Source organism: Acinonyx jubatus, chromosome B3, assembly GCF_027475565.1.
Source record: "Acinonyx jubatus isolate Ajub_Pintada_27869175 chromosome B3, VMU_Ajub_asm_v1.0, whole genome shotgun sequence".
NCBI classification, from domain to species: Eukaryota; Metazoa; Chordata; class Mammalia; order Carnivora; family Felidae; genus Acinonyx; species Acinonyx jubatus.
Genome location: NC_069386.1, coordinates 44,234,200 through 44,254,477, shown reverse-complemented (window position 1 = coordinate 44,254,477; position 20,278 = coordinate 44,234,200). Strand labels below are relative to the sequence as shown.

General features: G+C 40.0%; 1 long non-coding RNA gene across 1 annotated transcript; it reads left to right on the top strand.

Moving 5' to 3' along the window:
- The first annotated feature begins 2,077 nt into the window (after positions 1-2,077).
- Positions 2,078-19,331, top strand: LOC128315933 (uncharacterized). Its single transcript, XR_008299147.1, has 3 exons — positions 2,078-4,515; positions 18,142-18,204; positions 18,788-19,331. It is a non-coding gene; the product is annotated as an uncharacterized LOC128315933 (long non-coding RNA).
- Positions 19,332-20,278: the final 947 nt, after the last annotated feature.

The following is a 20,278-nucleotide window of genomic DNA, read 5'->3' as shown; positions in this document are numbered from 1 at the left end:
GGGAGAATTCAACATTGTAGTTAGTCTTTGCAAAGTGGCAATGCCCAGTGCTCACTCCCCTTCTCCCCCATTTCTGCACATGAACAGAAAATAAGGGGACCTGGTTATTCCTCAGCTCACTTTGTGGTAGTGTCGTGGTCTGCTCAACCGATCAGACATTTGCTCCCAGGGCTTTGGATTCCACAATAATGGAAGCACAAAAGGAATCTTGGAGGTCAAGGTCATTCTTATGGGACTGGTGGTGAAGGGCCACTGCTCCTGTGGGGTGACCTTGGTTTATCTGGCCCCCTTGTATCCTAGATCTCAAGCATGATTCTCTAGCCTTCCATTGATTTAGTGGGCTCCCAAGATCCTTGCAAAATGGTCTCTTTGCTTAAGATAGCCAGAATTGGTCTTGATTGCTCGCAACTGAACACCGTCATGAATGCAATGGTAATTGTAAGCCTGATCCATGATCATTTTTTTAGGTAAAGAAATCATTTACGAAAGAAGGGAAAAAAGGGTTGCTTTACATAACAAATTCTCTCATGCATTTTAGAAAATCATGGATCAAGTAAGGTACACCTGAATAATTTAAAAACTGTTTACTGGCCAGCTTGTCAATAATCTTTTGGCACCTTATTAACATAGATTTGTCTATGTAGATTTGTCAAGAAGGCCCTCTGAGGGGTGTCTGGGTGGCTCAGTCAGTTAAGCGTCTGACTCGATCTCAGCTCAGGTCTTGATCTCATGGTTGTGAGTTCAAGGCCCACGTTGGGCTCCATGCTGCAGGTAAAGCCTACTTAAAAAAAAGAAAAGAAAAGAGGGGGCACCTGGGTGGCTCAGTCGGTTAGACATCTCACTTCTGCTGAGATCATGATCTCACAGTTCTTGAGTTCAAACCCCACAGCAGGCTCTCTGCTGTGAGCGCAGAGCCCCTTTGGATCCTCTGTCTTCCTCTCTGCCTCTCTCCTGCTAGCACACACACACGCTCTCTCTCAAAAATAAAAGTAAACATTTAAAAAAAAAAAGGAAAGAAAAAGAAAGCCCCTTGATACTTGTGAGGTGATAATTATATAAAAAAATTAGTTGTATCTGGCTTTCGACAAACTCAATGTGTATAAATTTAGATCTATTATTCATATAAACAGGGAGGGAAGAGGGGCTCATTAGAAGACTGAAATACAAAACCTAGAGTTTGTCACCTCCTAGCACTTTTACCTTGGGCAAGTCACTTGACCTCATGGAATTGCTTCTTGATCAGCAAAATTGGGGTAGTAACAAGCCCTATATTACAACGTTGCTGCTTAGAGTCTAAATGTCAGGACATATGAGATGCATGTGAAAGTATGTTATAATCTGTAAGATGTGAAATAGCATTTAATTTATAACTGCAGGAAAGGACCATTTCTGGTCTTTGTAGAGCTTGTTCATTATTTTATACCAGACAGGTTTACATCAAACCGCCCTTAGAGTATTCAAGTCGATTCCATTTACAAAACTTCGGCTTACTTAATTACTTTAATTAGTAAAAGCTATTTCTGGGGTACCTGGTGACTCAGCTGCTTAAGAGTTATGACCTTACTGTCATGAGGCTGATCCCCATGTTGGATTCCATGCTGGGGTGTGGAGCTTGCTTAAGATTCTCTCTCCCCCTCTCCCTCTGTCCCTGTCCTGCTTGTGCGCGCGCTCTCTCTCTCTTAAAAAAATAATAAATAAATAAAAGCTTTTTCCTTTCCTTTCCTCCTTTCTTCTTTCATCTTTCCATTCATATATGGTTAGTATCTAGGACATTAGAGTGAAAACAAAGGTGATAGTTATGTGTAGTTCAATGAAAACAACTTGATTCAATACTTCTTCCAAAAACCTATACTGTGGATTGAAAACTGAAAAATTTAATCAATTATTTAGCTTCCACAGTGCCCAGCCATTGTGTTTTATAACTGGTTCTCCTGATATGACATGAGTTCTTGAAGTCAGTGACCTGAGGCTACACTCTACCAGTTACCTTATAGAAAAATTGGGAAGTGGTAAAGAAGTGTCCCTCAAAGGGAACCAGCCCCACAGAAGCAGATCATTCCCGGCATCTACGGTTTTCCCTTCATACCATCTCAAGGGCCATGTGGAAGTCAAGGGAAGTCCTGGGGACACCATTCTAGGGATGATGGACACGGACAGCAGAAGGGGTGAGGATGTAGGTCTTGAGGTCATGAAAACTATAACTTGCTCATATTTGTTTTTCTTGTTATCCTGGTAATGTTACCGTTTTTCTATTGAATTGATTTCTTTCCTGTCCATGTGACAAGCTGGATTCTTGTCATGTCTTCCTGTGTTGTTATCCTGGTCTCTTAACCGGCCTTCCTGCTCCCATCTCTCCTCCCTTTCAATTCAGTTTTTACACAGCTTCCATACACAGGGGAGAGAATGTCAGTTTTGATCAAGTGCAGCATAATAAGTCATTACTAATTAATTTGTTTATTGACGATCTCCTATCCTCCCTAGAACATCAGCATGGACTTGGTATTGCACATTTCTGTATCTCTAACCCCTAGTACCATGCTCGGCACATGACAGGAGCTCAGTAAACATTTGTTGAGTGAATGGATGAATGAATGAATGAGTGAACACCTTTCTGTGGGATGACCATTCCTTTCTTCCATCATGTACTGAAATCAGACTTGTTCTTCAAGGCATAGCTGACCTTCTCTAATTGTTCGTCTTCCCCTGTACTTTTATTCATGTCATAACATGCATCAAATTCTTCTTTGTATTAAATTAGATCTGTACCCCACTGCTTGTAATTACCTCACATGCAGACTCTGTGTCCTGCTCACCTCTGGCTCCCCTACAATGTCTAGCACATTGCAGATGGGAGTAATCAATTAGCATTAAGCTAGCGAGTATTCTTAACTTCTTCAGCAGGTGACTCTCTACGATCATCCTAACTGGTCAATTCCAGTGACCTAATTTAGACTGGCAGAGATTTCCATCGACATGCATAGCGAACATTCACATCCTACAGTTAAAATCTATGGGGGACACAGAAGGAATCTAAGGCATGCTGTTGGTCCTTAAGGGGCTTACTGCTTAATTAGGAATACAAGATGATTCCATTGACCACAGCATTAGAGCCACTTTAGGATTCTTGTTAAAAATGTCGCCTGACAGAAGACCTCCTGAATCAGAATTTCTAAGGAGGTGGCTGAAAATCTGCATAAAATCTTCATAAGCTCCCCAGATAACTTATATTCTCAGCAAACTTTGAATTAATGAAAACCCCAATTGGCCTCATTCCTCCTTTCATTCCCAAATGGTGCATCTGATCCCTAATTATAGATGCAATCGGTCCCCAGTTCCTAAGAATAATACTAGGTTCCAGATCAACATGCAATGGCCTAGTATCAAATCACCTCTGCTACAAATCTGGTATCTATCTCATTCATTCAGTCATCAAAATTCATCCATTCATTTATCTCAAAATTTACTTAGAACCTGCTGGGTTTATAGTATTACCCCTGAGGCTTAGGTCTCATTTGTAGATTTCTACCTTGGTCCTGATTCACAAGTCCTCATCTATTAACCTCCTATTAGAGAAGTTCCCCTTTGGACTGAAGCCTCATCCTGTCCTTGGTCTTCCTCCCCTCAGAGACTGGTGCTCTGTTCTGAGCTGTAGGTCAGTGGCTGAGGCCCAGCTATTTGTTGACAGTGTTTCCAGAGACTGAATGCTTACCTGTCCAGTCTCTGGCTTTCTGGAGTGCCAGATCTAGGGCCTCCCCACTGTCTGTGCTCATTTTAAGTAAATGGACACAGTCTTTATATGGAGAGTAAGGCTTGAAAGATATATGAATAAGTGGCTTTTGTAACTCTAAGTGTTATACAAGTGCTAGTTATCATCATAAAAAATAGGAGCCACGTATAAATGCAGGATGTTATCAGCACAGAAGTACTGGAATACACCTATCTCTGGTCAGCCCTTGGAAACTGTGAAGTTAAGTAAAAACAAGGTCTCATAAATGCACCATATTCACAAGCACATGAATTGCAACTGACAGGTTTACTTATACTTGAAGCTATATAAAATGTCCAAATATTTTTTAAAAAGTAAAGAAAAGAAAAAGCAAGACTTTGGCCAGGACACTCAGGATAGTAGACCCTATTGGTTGTCCACTCAACAGCCTTTCCATCTTCTTGTATTTCTTTCTTGCCGGGAAAGCTGATTCTCATTTCAGAGGCTGAAATGTCCGAAAGGTACTTTCCAGGTTCCTTCTGGCTAGGGCATTGGCACGTGATCCAATAAGTCTTGGTCAAGGGACCCAAGTGGAAAGTCTGCTGGTGAAGTTCTGTGAAGTGTTTTTCCCTGATGAAAAGAACAACACTGCCCTTTCTGCTTTCAGACATAGTTGCCAACTTGATGTGTGGGGCGGTAGCAGCCACCTTGCTACAATGAGGGGATAAGCCTGAGGATGACAGCTAATACACTGAAGATCAATGAGCATTAAGACAGAAAGAGCCTGGGTCATTGATGTCACTGTTGAGGTATGGAATTAACCTTGCCTGCAGCCCCTCTAAAGTTACTACCTTAGTAAATGATCTTTGTTTGTGCCATTTTCAGTTAGGTTTTCTGTATGTGTAGCTAAAATAATCCTAAACTTAGATACAATCTTTAAATTAACTATCTAATTTGTTACTATCCTGGGTGTTTGTAAGGACAGTTTTATTCGCCTTGTGTCTTTCTCTGATTGAGACTTTGGTTTGAGGAGTAGCTACAGTAAAAGTAAAAGTAGCTGCAGTTTGGTGGGGTATGAGGTTATATATGTTATATGATTTAATTTTTTTTTAATTTTAGAGATAGAGAGAGGCAGAGGCAGAGAGAGACAGAGAGAATCCCAAGCAGGCTCCACGTTCAGCACAGAGCCTGACACAGGGTTTGATCCCACAACCTGGGGATCATGACCTGAGCTGAAATCAAGAGTCAGATGTTTAACCAACTGAGCCACCCAGGTGTCCCTAATTTAATTTTTATAGGCCAAGCTCAAATGGTTCTGCCACTGCACAAAGTAATATTGACTCTGAATTATAGATGTGGTAAGTAAGGTAGTGTGTGGTGTAGAGACCTATGCAGGAGGGGTGTTAAAGTTAATATTAGAATTCTGTGTCTCTGACTTGGGTTTGCCGTTAACATGTCTGGATTCATGATATAACATTCTGACTGGCATAGTTAAAAATACCTGCCAAACCACAAGAAACTCTTAAACACAGAGAACAAACTGAGGGTGGGTGGGAGGGAGTGAGGGAGAGGGGAAAGTGGGTGATGGGCATTGAGGAGGGGACTTGTTGGGATGAGCACTGGGTGTTGTTTGGAATCCAACTTGACAATAAATTATATTCGTAAAAAAAATCATCTTCACTCCCCCCCAAAAATAACATAAAATAAAATAAAATAAATGAAAATACCTGCCAGGGGCGCCTGGGTGGCTCAGTCGGTTAAGCATCCGACTTCGGCTCAGGACATGATCTCGCGGTTCGTGAGTTCAAGCCCCGCCTCAGGCTCTGTGCTGATGGCTCAGAGCCTGGAGCCTGTTTCAGATTCTGTGTCTCCCTCTCTCTCTCACCCTCCTCCGTTCATGCTCTGTCTCTCTCTGTCTCAAAAATAAAAACGTTAAAAAAAAAAGAAAAAAAAAAAGAAAATACCTGCCAAAACACTATGACATGATTAAAAATATCCTTTTTGCTGGAAACATCTGGGAATTCTTGTTTCAGTTAATTGGAGATATATGTGTACATCCAGGTGTGAACAGACCACAAAGGCCCACTATTCATTTTCTTTTCAGTTAAACTGACCCAGGGGATGTTTTTCAAAGTTTTCGTGCAAAAAAGTACACCCTGTACGTTTTCAATGCTGTGTTCTATAAATTAAGTGAACAATGTCCATAAGTACAAATTTACTCACTGGAATCTAATAAAGAATCTAACTTTATGGACAGAATTTGAAATTCATTTTGAAGGTTCTTGCTCTGAGAGTCCAGGCCAATATATAAGTGTTTTGCCTTTGCAAGTGATAAGAATGCTGAATACATTTCATTTCAATTAGTATAATTTAACAAGAATCACAAATTGTTTTAGTATGAGTTTGCTAAATAACAGATATTGTGTACTATGGCAACACTACTAATTATTCAGTCTAGTTAGTATTTCTAATTATTCTTTAAAATGAAGTTTATAATCATAACATGATCCCAAGTGAATTAAGAAAAGCAATAAAAAGATGCTGAAACTCACAACAGCTAAAGACAGTTACTTCAGTATTTTTTATATCCAGATAAGTAGTAATTAGCAGAGCTAATTGATTTTTAAATTTGTATTGTAATAATGAGAAAAGCAGTGATTCAATTACAGTAAGATTATTTTTCAGGACTATGATCAATGAGCAACAAGTAATAAAGAGAAAAGATAAATAACGTTTCCAAAATATGACTATTTTCCACACTTTAGAAATGGAAGGCAATCTTGCAATGACTTGCAAGTATATTATATATTGTAGAGGTTAATTGAATTATAGATGAAGCAATTATGCCTTGTAATGTAATCTTTCCTGTTTAAGGCTGGAAACTACCGAAGTGCATGAATACAAGTTAAAAAACAAAAATAAATTTTTGCATTGCAAAGAGAATACATATTAATTAACAATTAGAAAATATAGATGAACAAAAACATCAATAAAAAATTTAAGCAAACAAGTCCCATTACTCAAGAGATAACCATATTTTTTTGTACATTTTGATGTATATTCTCTGACCTTTCTATGTATCATGTATATTATGATACACAGCTTCTACAAAATAGAATCATTGTTATTGTTTTATACCCACAATTTTTTATTTTGAAATGCTTTACAACATAGGGAAATTTTGGAAGTACAGAACAAAGAACTCCCTAAACCCATCATCCAAGGATCCCACTTAAGTACCAATAAATATTCTTTACACAAAAAGATCCAATCCAGAAACAGATGTTGCTCTTTTCATGTCTTTGTAGTCTCCATTCTGAGACAACTCCAGTCCTAACTTGACTTTGATGATCTTGATGCGTTTGAAGATTACAGTTGTTAATGTTATTATTATTAAAAAAATTTTTTAAACATATTTATTTTTAAGAGAGACAGAGAACAAGTGGGGTAGGGGCAGAGAGAGAAGGAGACACAGAATCTGAAGCAGGCTCCTGGCTCTGGGCTGTCAGCACAGAGCCCAATCAAACTCACAAACCATGAAACCATGACCTGAGCTGAAGTTGGACGCCTAACTGATTGAGGCATCCAGGTGCCCTGTTAACCTTATTATTAGTTATGATTATTAGCTGTTTTGTCAACTGTCCCTTGATTTGGCTTCGTCTGATGTTTCCTCATGATTTAGATTCAGCTTATGAGTCTTTGGCAGGCATATCTCAAAGGGCTGTTGGGCTCTTTAGCATCTTATAAGACGGCACACAAGTTGTCAACTAGTGGTGGTGTTGACTTTTGTTACTTGAGTAAGATGGTATTTGCCAGGTTTTTCCACTAGGGAATTCTTATTTTTCCTTTGTAATTCATAAATATTTTAGGTGGAGATACTCTGAGAATGGGTGTATATATCCCATTCATCAACCAATTCTCTTTTGTTAGTTTCTTAATTAAATGTATTATTACTATGATAGTTACCAAATGGTGATTTTCTAAGTCTGTTATTTTTTCTACATTTGTTAGTTGACATTCTACTGTAAGGAAGAGACTTTTCTTCTTTTGTGTGTTCATTCATTTATTTATATCAGAGTGGATCCATGGATTTCTACTGTTTTATTTCTTTTAAAGTAAAGTTTATTTATTTATTTTGAGAGAGAGAGAGAGAGAGAACCAGTGGGGCAGGGGCAGAGAGAGAGGGGACAGAGGATCATAAGAGGGCTCTGTACTGACAGCCGAGAGCCTGATGGGGGCTCAGACTCACAAACTGCGAGATAATGACCTGAGCCAAAGTCCAAAGCTTAACCGACTGAGCTACTCAGGCACCCCAGGATTTCTACTGTTTTCAATGGGGGTATAATCTATTACTATTATTAATCATTCTGACAATTATATTATCCCAAATTTAGCCAGTGGGAGCTCCTACAAGCTAACTTACATGTCCTAACATGTTCCCATTGTTCTTTGAGCACTGTCTTCCTTTCTGGAACAAGATATTCCAGGCTTCTTGTGTATTTTCCTTCCTCCAGCCTTGGGATTAGCCATTTCTCCAAGGAGCCCTGGTTCTTTTTAATGGAGAGTGGTGTAGACACACCAAGATCTCAGCAGTTGTGTGCTTACTGTAACCAGAATGTTGATACTCTTTTACTAGAAAGTTGATGTGCCCAGGCACCCTCCTTTTTTTTAAGAGTGGACAAAGTCATGGGGCGCCTGGGTGGCGCAGTCGGTTAAGTGTCCGACTTCAGCCAGGTCACGATCTCACGGTCCGTGAGTTCGAGCCCCGCGTCAGGCTCTGGGCTGATGGCTCAGAGCCTGGAGCCTGTTTCCGATTCTGTGTCTCCCTCTCTCTCTGCCCCTCCCCCGTTCATGCTCTGTCTCTCTCTGTCCCAAAAATAAATAAACGCTGAAAAAAAATAAATAAATAAATAAAAATAAAAAAAAGAGTGGACAAAGTCAGTAAATATACATATATACATATATAATACATATATATTTGATTTTGTATTTATGCATACAGAATACCATGTGTCTACATCAGAATCTCCAATTTCAGTATAACACTGCAGGGTTAATTCTAACCTTCTCTCTTTTTATATTTGTAACTCTCTTCTCTGACAGCAAGAAACCTGGTTCCTTTAATCCATTGCTTAAACTGCCTCTATGTAGCCAATCTCTCAACCCCTGCTGGGTCACCCTTGGGTTAAAAAAGAAAAGAAAACTAAATAATATATAATTATTATCTTTCCAAGACACAAATAGTTATCTATAACACTTTTATAAAAAAAATGTTTATTTATTTGTTTTGAGAGGGAGAAAGCATAAGCAGGTCAGGGGCAGAGAGAGGGAGACAGAGAATCCCAAGCAGGCTCTGCACACTATCAGCACAGAGCCCAATGTGGGGCTCAAACACACACTGTGAGATCATGGCCTGAGCTAAGCTCAAGAGTGGGACACTTAACCAACTTAGCCACCCAGGCGTCCATATAAGGCTATTTTTAAAAGCTTAAATATTACTCCACCAAACGTATATGTGGACATTTAGGTTGCTTCCAAGTTCTTTTATCAGAATTTTACACAATTCATTATGATTTACTATTCCTAGAAGGGCATACTGGGTGAAAGGCAAGAGTATTTTTAAGACTCTTAATTTTTAGTGCCACATTCTATTTTATTTTTTAAAATATTATTTTTGGGGGACGGGAGAGACTGAGAGAGAGAAAGAGAACAAGTTGGGGAGGGCCAGAGAAAGAGGGAGAGAGAGAATCCCAAGCAGGCTCCACAATGAATGTGGGGCTCGATCCCATGAACTGTGAGCTCATGACCTGAACCGAAATCAAGAGCCACCCAGGTGTCCCTTTAGTGCCTCATTTTAAAGTCAAATAAAACTATATGACTTTGGATCCCACTTGTATGGGATTTATAATCACTCTTTCATGGATTGGACTAAAACTGAACTTTGCACTGGCTAAAGTGGCAATTACCCTGTAAAATGAAAAAATACAGAAAGAGATATTTACTCAAGAGAGCAAATCATTTTCCAATCCCTTACATGCACATTCATCTACTCAGCAGCTAGTTCCTGTCACCCTTGTTCAAGACAGCCTGCCGAGCACTGCAAGTGACATAAGGTTGTGTTAGATGCCAATTCCTTCCTCAAGGAAGCCATTAAATTAATGAATTAAAAATCCTTAATTTATTCATCAAAGGAAGGCCCCCTAGGACTTCTGTTTGGCAGGACTTCATTAAGGATTAATTTTCATTATTTAAAAAATATTTTTAAAGGGCATTTTAAAAAAAGTCTATAGTTGAGACTAATTCAGAATGGCCTTTCCTTTGTATCCTATGGTACATTTTTACTGGAACACCATACAGCACATTTTTGTTATTCAAAAGAACTTGGGCTTGCAGAATACTTGTGAATCAAAATATTAAAAATTGATTTTTTTTTTCAAATTCTGGAACAGTCTAGTCACTTTCTTTTCTTTTCTTTTTTTTTAGGGAACACAAACTTAGTATAAATATATACTTTGGCCTACATGCAGAGACTGGCCTTTTTAAGGTAGACTATGCTTAGAAATCCAGATGGCAGCCTTATTTAGGGCTTTTCTTTGAAAGGCAGGTACTAAAGGATGAGTTCATGGGTTTTACTAAACTGGGCGTCTGTGTCTCCTGAGACCTTGAGCTACATGAGCAACACCCTACCCTCAAGAAAACAGAGAACACTGGGGCACTTGGGTGGCTCAGTTAGTTAAGCATGTGACTTTGGCTCAGGTTATGATCTCACAGTTCATCAGTTCGAGTCCCGTGTCAGCCTCTGTGCTGACAACCTCCCCCACTTGTGCTCTTCTATCTCTGTCTCCCAAAAATAAATAAATGTTAAAACAACAATAATAATAATAATAATAATAATAATAATAATAAAGTGGACAACAAGAAGGTTAACAAAGACCTACTCTCAGGAAATTAAGAAAATGAGAACTTCATTCATTTTTTTTCATTTCCAAGCAAGCTCTCAGTCATAACGTCTGAGGAAGGCAGTGTGATAAACAACGTGGTAGGCCGGGGAGCTGAGGCAAGTCCCTCGTCTGCAGCAGATCCTACAGGGCGGAAGTCACTGTGAGTGGGTTGTGTATCTGCCACAACACAAGCATGGAGTCCGTCCGAGGTTAACATCCTAATACTTCTTTCCCTTCTCTGCCTTCAAACTTTCTAAGAGTTTCTAAAGAAGATGGGCTCTGACGGGCTCTTGTAGGCACAGTGACTCGGGTCTAGGAGTCTCACTGACTCTTGGCCCTGGGGTAAGACGATCCAATCCTTTGAAAAAGTTTTCTCATTTCTCCAGCAAATAGCACAGTGTCCCGTTTCTGCTGGGCCTCATTTATCATTCCCAAGAAAATCTTTTGCAGACAAACAGACTGTCTCTGAAGGACTCCATCATATTCTGTTTAGCACAGGCTCTCGTATGGGAGCTGCCTTCTGATTGCCCTTCAGGAGACTCTTAGAAGACTCACTATATTTCTTTCAATGTTTGGAGGCAGACTGCCAGATTTTAAAGAGTTAGTGAGAGGGTGGCAAACTCGTGTTAACCTGAGTGTCTGAAACACTGGGTTAAGATTCTGAGATTCATCTGGGCTCGGTGGTAAAACAGTACTCTGACTGACTGCTAATGTTTGATAGGTTTGGAAGGGGGTGGCTACCCTTGTGCCACATGATGCTGCCTCCGACCCTTTTTTGGACTAAAGATAGGGCATAAATAACTCACTGTAACAGCCAGTGTTTCTTTAAATCTGTATCTTATTCCTGTGTCACTCTGACCACAGTAGGGTAGTGCTATGGTATGTACATTCGGTTCCCCAGAGAGCTCCTTCAAATAAACTCGGTCTTTAAAGTTCAACCTTAGTAAATCTCCCAGATTGTACCTGAGGTCCCTTTTCTGCACGTGGACTTCACACAGGGGGGGCTGAGGAGCAGGGAGCAGAGGATATCTACTTTCATATGATCTGCGCCATGCATTAACAGAGGAAAAATGTCCCATCACTGTCAATGGGATGAATATTCTATCAAAATGGCCCTCTCATTCTCCAGTATTGAGATTAACTTTACCTGCTAAACATGGTAAAATTTATTTCGGTGGCCTATGACCACCATCTATCAGCATCCAACCCCTATCTATATAAAACAATAAGCATGATCTTAAGGCACTCTTAGGGGCTGTCTAAGAGATGTATATTTGCTGACATACAACCTGACTGAAGCCAAACACCATTACCCCTGTGACTGATTGGAGGGCGGCCGTAACTGAACAGTTTTATTTCCCTCCAGCAGCTGAGCTCCCTGACCATGCGAGCTGAGCTGACACGGCGTTTCAAGTCCTGTTACCAGCTCAATGGTTCTCTTGTAAAAAAAAAAAAGCAAAAAAAATAAAAAATAAAAAGCACCTCTTCATTTAGCCTCTCCATCTTGATCATTGCTGATGGGCTATCAATAATTTCAAGTTGGTTGAGCAGTTGGCTGAAGGTTAAATAAATTCTGCTGGCTGTTTGCATGATTGTACCAGAGCGGAAGGATTCCAATTTAAAGCAGTTTTCTCACAAGTGCTCCTTGGAAATGTTTCTACAGTAAAAAAGTTATGAAATTCAGTTTTGAAGGTCCAGGTGCACTTGAAATGGTACCATCGTCAGGTGCCACAAGAACCCTGACATTAACAAAAATGGGATTTTTCTCTCACTTCAGATTTTCCCCAGAGTAATTTAGAACCCAAACAACACACGGAATTAATTATTAGCAGGGGAAATTCTCAATATGCTATGGCCCTGTTTTGGATATTGGTATTTGTTTTCTAAAAATGATCCAAATTATATTTCAAAAATTCATCCATTAGCAATAAGAGCAGGAATGTGTGTCACAAGCTGTAGTTATACAGGTTTCCCTTGCTATATGAAAGTAGAACAGTCCTATGAAACCTTTTGTAAGCCAAAATGGCATAAAGAGGCAATTAGCATTAACTTAAATGGAAAAACTTTTAAGCATTGTCAGATCCCCCAAATGACCTCTCCTAGGTTTTTCTGATATGTTAGGACACCTCTTGCTAACAGATGCACAAAATAAATCGAGATAAAGCACATGGTTTTGACACGGGTGAAAAATCATGGCGGCCTAATGCAGAGACGCTGAGTGTAGTTCCCAAGAAAGGCGCTGGGTGGCACCACTCTTGCTGCTTCGAGTGCACCCGTAAAGGCTGGGGGCAAAACAAGCACAGAACGCTATTTTCGCTTTCCTCCTTGTTTCGTAACAGTGAAATCCTGTCTGGATTCCTTTTCATTAGTGAACGCAGGTCCTAATGTAGGTCCTGCAAAAACGTGAAGTGGTGTGGTGTGGATTTTTGAAAAGCAGGGGATACCTGGATCGTATGAAGGTTTCAATTGCTAAATAGCCAACTTTTACCGTACTTTATCCACATTCAGGAGGTGGTTTTCTTTTTTAAAGTAAATTTTGTTTTTTCCCCCATTGTACGAAAATGATATGCACGGGTTATAGAATATGAGCAAAGTACCGGTAAGCAAAAAGAAAGGAAAAGTCACCCATCAGTTAACTATTTTCACCTTTTTGTCATACATCTTCCTAGTTTTTTCCACGTACATCTATTTATAATATTTTCTTTGGCTAAGATGTGAGTTTTACTGAATGTGAAATATTGCATCTGTAAAAACTAAGCACACAGATGCTCTTCCAGATATTTTTTGAGCTTCCTGAAATTATTTAAGCTGTATTCGGTGTGAGTTGATGTTGTCACATCCTTAGGATGGGTTTCCCACGAGGCGCTCAGATTCTCAAGTCTTTTTCGTGATACTGTGTTTTTTGAACTGTAATTTTCGAATCTCTGATTCTGACAATAAAAGTGTATCTGGTTTGCCTGGGTCGTAGCTAACTGATTTGGTATACGCTTATTCAGATTTTCAAAGATTTTTTAAAGTTTACAATGTTTTTGGCATTGTTTTGCAAACAATAAAACCCTTAGCTTCCTTTTGAGGAGGTAGAGAGGCCGATTACAGATGTCTCATGAGGCTTACGCCTGTGTGGCCTGCTTCACCCTTCAGCCGATGCTGTACTGCCCCTTCTGCTTTTCACACAGGAGGAAGCTCTATACACATGTGAGCTTCACCATTTGCAATTCACTGGTACTTCTGGCATGGTAGAGCTCACTACCTGGGAGAAAACTTGGTCTTTACGCACTTACCCCAGTTCTTTTTAGTACTCATCCTTCCCTTACATTTGCACTCATTGCTACCACGAAAGATAGTTAAGTGGTCTAGAGAAAGTGAAGACTACAGTAAGATATTATCTTGGTTCCTATGGCTCTTCTCTGACTTATAATTAAATTACCATGTTTTCCTGAGTAACAAGGGAAGATAATAAAGCAGCAGTGGAAATGGCTTTCGGTGATTTTGAGCATTGTTACTCCAAGTGTGCTTTGCAAGGCAACAGCATCAGTATCATCTGGGAGCTTGCAAAAAAATGCGAAAATCTCAGAAACTACTCAGATGGGGCACTGGGTGGCTCAGTCGGTTAAGCGTCTGAATCTTGATTTCAGCTCAGGTCATGATCTCAGGGTTCGTGAGTTCGAGTCCTGCATCAGGCCCTTGCTGGCACGTGAAGCCTGCTTGGGATTCTCTCTCTCTCTCTCTCTCTGCCCCTCGCTCTCCCTCTCTCTCTCTCAAAATAAATAAGTAAAACTAAAAAAAGAAAAAAAAAAAGAAATTGCTCAGATCTACTAAACTAGAATCTGCATTTGGACAAGAGTTCTGGTTCTTTGCATGTACATTAAAGTTTAAGAAGCACCTGTCTAGAGGAATACATTTTGTTAAAATGTTGAAGTTCAGTCATTTATAATCATGCATTTAAATAGTGTAATCTGACACAAGACCTTGATGTTATTTTGATTTGTTTGAAAACAATCCCCTCACCGTGTGATATTAATCTTTAAACCACAAAGAGTAGCTGTGATCTATTCCCTTACCATGGTCACTGATGTCAGATCTCTCATGAGTCGGTTTAGGCTGCACCCTGAATAGACTTAGAAAGGTGCATCAGACCACTTATCAAAGGCTCTTTATGCTTAATCATACTAATAGAAAAGCAACAACAACAACAACAAAAAACCCTTCTAGATGACTTAGTCTTTGCCAGGCATTGTTCTAAGTGTTTTAAGATAACTCAATGTGCAAAATGACCCGTTAGGATAGACACTAGTACTGTCCCCATTTTACAGGTGAGAAAGCTGGGACTTGGGAGGACTGAGTAACCTGCCCAAGGTATGCAGAGAGTAAGTAGCAGCGCTGGAATGCAATCCTGACTAATTAGCTCCAAAGTGCATTCTCTTAATCACTCTGCATAGGACGATACAAAAACACAACATGACCATTTTATGTGAATTTGCAATATGCTAGTTTGAAATCACATAATATAGAAATATAAGTTGCCTCTCTCCTTATGCAGTTTTGAATCATGCAATATTCCTAAATTTAAAAAGTGTCAAATATCTCGTAATTTTGAAGCCTCCTGGTTGAGTGACTGGTAAAAGTGTTTATGCTATTACCACGTGGTGGCGCCGCTCCGACGAGGAAACAATCCAGCTATCCTTTGTCAGCTCTGGAGAAAATCAGCCTGGAATTAAGCTAGGTCTTTGGGAATAACCCTCAAATACAATGTAATCCCTATGAATTTGACTTATTTACTGTAGGCCTGGATCACAGTGTCTGCGTTAATTTCAAGTGAAAAACTTTCAGCTCTATATAGTATGCTCATTAGTATTTGAGTTGTCACATTTGTTTCAAAGATTATCTTTCAAAAAAGGCAGTGTGTTGGGGAAGAACACATTGTAATTCTGCAGCAACTCAGTACTCTTTGCTTCTACTACCACATATCAAACAGACTTTGTGAAATACACAAATATAAAACCTAGCGTATCTGTTGCCCCCTTTTGTGGGCACAAAACAAATTGTTTCAAATGACACAGACAACCAGCTCCTTGTTGTTGTTCTTGTTGTGAGATTCACATTGTTTACTTTAATAACTATCTGACTCTAAAATATTCTTTGTGTATTTTAGCACAAATTAAAGAAAATTCAAAATAATTTTGCACATGTATGTATACATACACTAGCAGACCCCCAGTGAATGCTTTTCTGCTTGAAAAGTTTATGACTATGAAGCTAGCAGTTCTATGTGCTAGAGCATGAGATCAACCAGAGACTCATCCAAAGTAGAATTTCATCAAGAAATGAAATCCAGGCAGTCTTTCTACTGCTAAGGTGATCATAACAACACTAAAGTCATAATTTACTGAACTAATAATCATTTTACTATAAGTTCAAGGCAAAAGTGAATTCTCCATAAGAAAACAAGTTATCCCATATCATTTTAAAACTGTCAGTTTATTCACGGGTCAGTCATTAATATATGTGCCAATATACTAGAAATATAGATCTAATAAAACAGGAGGTTATAGTAAGTCATTAATTAAGACCGGCAGCTTTGGCAAACTGTCTGAATCAATTTTACAGACTCGTGTCAAAAGTGTTAATAGTAGTTGAAAGGGTTTTCAAAGGGTAGCTCGCAAAATTAAAAAAATATATCCATGACTAAAACCCAGAGATAAATACAAAAACGTGTATATATAAATTTCTTCACTAAGCCCCTGGATCTGCCTTGTTGAGACCATTTCACACAGCATAAACGGGAGGTGAATACCCACGGAAGAGAAAAAATGCAAAGTGGGGGTCCTTATTCCCCTCCATGACCTCTGGCAGGTGCTCCAAGGTGGACAGATGATGGAACGATACTAAAAAGGCAGCCCATTAATAAGAGATGCGAGAGCAGTGGGAGGTTAGGTCAGTGGCGACATCCACGGAAGACTTACCACGAGCTGCATACAGAGCCCAGCGCACAAGACAGGTAACTTAGCTGAATGGAGCACAAACACTGGAGCCAGCCTTCCTCTTGGGGTTTTTCTAAGTGCCTCTGACACTTATTGCTGTGTGACCTCAGGCAGGTTACTTAACCTCTCTGTGCCTCAGTTCCCTCATCTGTAAAATAAGGAGAATATTAGTACCTACTTCACAGGGTTGTTCCAAGCATTAAATGAGTTGATGTGTACAAACACACTTAGAACCGTATTTGGTACAATTTATTTATTAAAAAAAAGTAAATACAGATTTACTATAGTCTTCTCCAATTCCCTCAAAGTTTGCATACAATGAAGACCACCTCCTGACCCAACCTGTGTGAAGTTATCTTTTAAAACTACAAGTGAGCTTTAGTCTACCTCACTGCCTACTGGACTGCATTCAAACTCCTTGGCCAAGTACAGAGACCTCTTACAATGCCTTCTTTCTACTCCTTCAGTTCCTCAGTCTTATCTCCAGTCAGCCTACGCATTCCAGATACACGAAATTATTTGCTCTTCCCCAAATCCGGCAAGTTCCATGTCTCCAAACTTTGCTCATGCTGGTCCTTCTACATGAAATGCTCATTTCTCTTTGTCTAGTTGGCGAACTCTGCTAAGTCCAGCTCAAACAATTCCTCCTTTAAACAGTTCTTTTTAAATGTTTATTTTGGGGGGGGGGGGCAGGGGCAGAGAGAGAGGGAGAGAGAGAATCCCAAGCAGACTCCATGCTGTCAGCACAGAGCCCAACACAGGGCTTGATCCCACAAACCGTGAGATCATGACCTGAGCTGAAGTCAAGAGTTGGCCGCTTAACTGACTGAGCCACCCAGGCGCCCCCATTTCCTCCTTTAAAAAGCCTTCCTTCACCATTTCTCTTTGCCTGTCCCTCCTCTCCTAGCATCACCACCCCCTGCCCAATGAGTTATTTTCTATCACCTCCATCCTCTCATTGAAACTATGTGTCATCCATCATATTAGCTGTTGCTCTAGAGTATACATTTCTAGAGGTCATCTGGTTCCCCAAACATCTGGTAAATATTTATGGTATGGTGGGTTACTATACTATACTATACAATATTGCCTTTCAATGCAATGCTTTCATCTTCAACTATTCCCATTCTGGGTTTTGATTTCCGGAGAAACCCAGGTTTTCTCGTGAAGTCTCTATCTGGGATCATGTGAACTTGACAAGCTCCCACAGCTGCAGCCAGCTCTCACAGCTCATTCTTGGTAATTAGGAGCTGGTGCTGGATTCCAGCCTTCCCCCCAACACTCTGCCCCCCAGCCAGGAACTTGTGCAGCATTCAGGCCACTGTACTTTGGCTCCTGAAAGCAGCCTATTATAGACTTCATTTCTCTGCAAACGAAAAGGAATAAGCACAGATGACTGTATTTTGGATTGGAATATTCGATTGAAGCAATATATCTAAATACAGAGCATGAGAACTGTCCCTGACACCTATATTAATCACCACCTCTCTCTGATTCCTTCCCTTTGTCTTAGGGAAAAGGAACACTCTGAGGCAAGTGCTGTGAAAGTTCCTCCTTTACCACAGCTCTGTGTGAGGTGAGTGATGAAACAAGCATCACTGTTCTCTTGTGTAATCACTAAGCACCAGAGTCACAACACGCTTCTCTCTCAGACTGCTAACGGCCACCATTGTGTTACGCTGTATGGAATATGTGTTTTGGTATCAACATCACATTTTTTTTTCATGTTTTAAAGGTTTTGCTAGGAGGAAACTGCTAATCACGACCCCCTTGTTGGGACTAAAATCCAGTTCTGAAGGGAGATTTCTTTTCAGTCCCACAGTTTTATTTCTCTGGCTTTCATGAAACACAATTTTGGCCCAGTGGGGTCACGAGGATGTAAAGTACCACTAAGACTTCTCGTTTCTTTTTCTTTTGAGTCTCTGAAACATTTTAAATCCAATCAACCGTCTTCAATCAGCAGAGACCCTGAGTAGAAAAACAAACAAACAAAAAAACTACCAGAAGCCATGTTTCTTAGACACAGAGACAGAAACTAATGGAAGTACTCTGGGTGGTCAAAAAGTTTTGAAAACCCACAAGTAAGAACTATTTCTTTGGAAGGTAAATAAATGAGGCGTTGATATGTTCTGATCATACCTCCTGCTTTCCATTACTAGGAATGAGGTGCAGGACAATAGGCATCGTTACGAACATCAAGGAGAGAAAAGAAGACTCAATGACTCAAAGACTCAAAGAAGATTCAATGACTGTTAGCATGAATACATGATGATGCCCTTACATGTTTTTCATAGAGGAGGTGTGTGGGTCAACCTGTGTGAACATATGGGAGCCAGCGTTCGATGTCTCTGATTCTGCACGACTCTTCCCCAACATGAACCTTACGAGAAATATTGTGTTCATTTTAAGTTACATGTGCGGTGTGTGCTCCAAGCATTCTGTAGTCATTGCCAGTGAAGTGGAAAGTAAAGGCCTCCAAACAGGTCACTTTGCTACTCTTTACCCTATTTCACAGCTTGCCCTACGAATTTTGCTTTTAGCTGTAAAATAGTTCTGTTGTGGGTAAATGCTGGTGTTAGGGTTAGTTTATGAGGGGTGCCTGTTAAGCATCTGACTCCTGATTTCAGCTCACGTCATGATCTCATGGTTCCATGAGTTCGAGCCCTGTGTCAGGCTTCGTGCTGACGGGGCTGAGCCTGCTTAGGATTCTCTCTCTCTCTCTCTCTCTCTCTCTCTCTCTCTCTCTCCCTCTCCCTCTCCCTCTCCTGTTTGCCACCCCCCCGACTCATGCTGTCTCTGTCTCTCTCAAAATAAATAAACCTTAAAAAAATTTAAAAAAGAATTAGTTTACTAAAAAAAATCTCACTTTATTTAATGTGCTTAATTATTTCCCCCAGTTGTGCTATAAAAAGAAGGCAGGCAGGAAACAACCACTTAACTATGCGTACTGTTGGGTGAGATTTCTTACACAAATCTTCAAGGGAGGTATTATTATTTCCTTTTTATGTACAAGGAAAGCAAGTCTTACAGGGTTACACAGCTCGAGGCAAGGGAGTGAGGGCTTAAACCTTCATCTATCTGCTTCACTAATGCTTCTACTACACTGGGGGTTGTAGACTCACAGCCTGACTCCTGTTTCTGTAAAGTTTTACTGTGACCGTGTCAAGTGTACTCATTTACCTACTATCTATGGATGCTTTTGTACTAGCATGACAAAGTCAAATGATTATAAAATCTACACATGGCCCATGAGCTTAAAGTATTTACTATCTGGCTCTTTATAGAGAAAGTCTGCTGATTCTCAATCATCCACCATTTCTTTCTTTTTTTTTTTTTTAATAAAGAGAAGGAGAAAGAGAGAGGGAATGACAGAGAGAGAGAGAAAGAGAGAGAGAGAGAGAGAGAGAGAGAGAGAGGAGAGAGAGAGAATCCTAAGCAGGCTCCACGCTGCCAGCACAGAGCCTGATGTGGAGCTCTATCCCATGAACCATGAGATCATGAGCTGAGCACAAATCAAGAATTGGATGCTTAACCGAATGAGCCACCCAGGCACCCTGATCACCCACTACTTCTTAAGAGCTGTCATTCGTACATTTTTCTGAATAACATATGGGATAAGAAATTAGTGAGGTTTTCTTTTTTCCAAACTT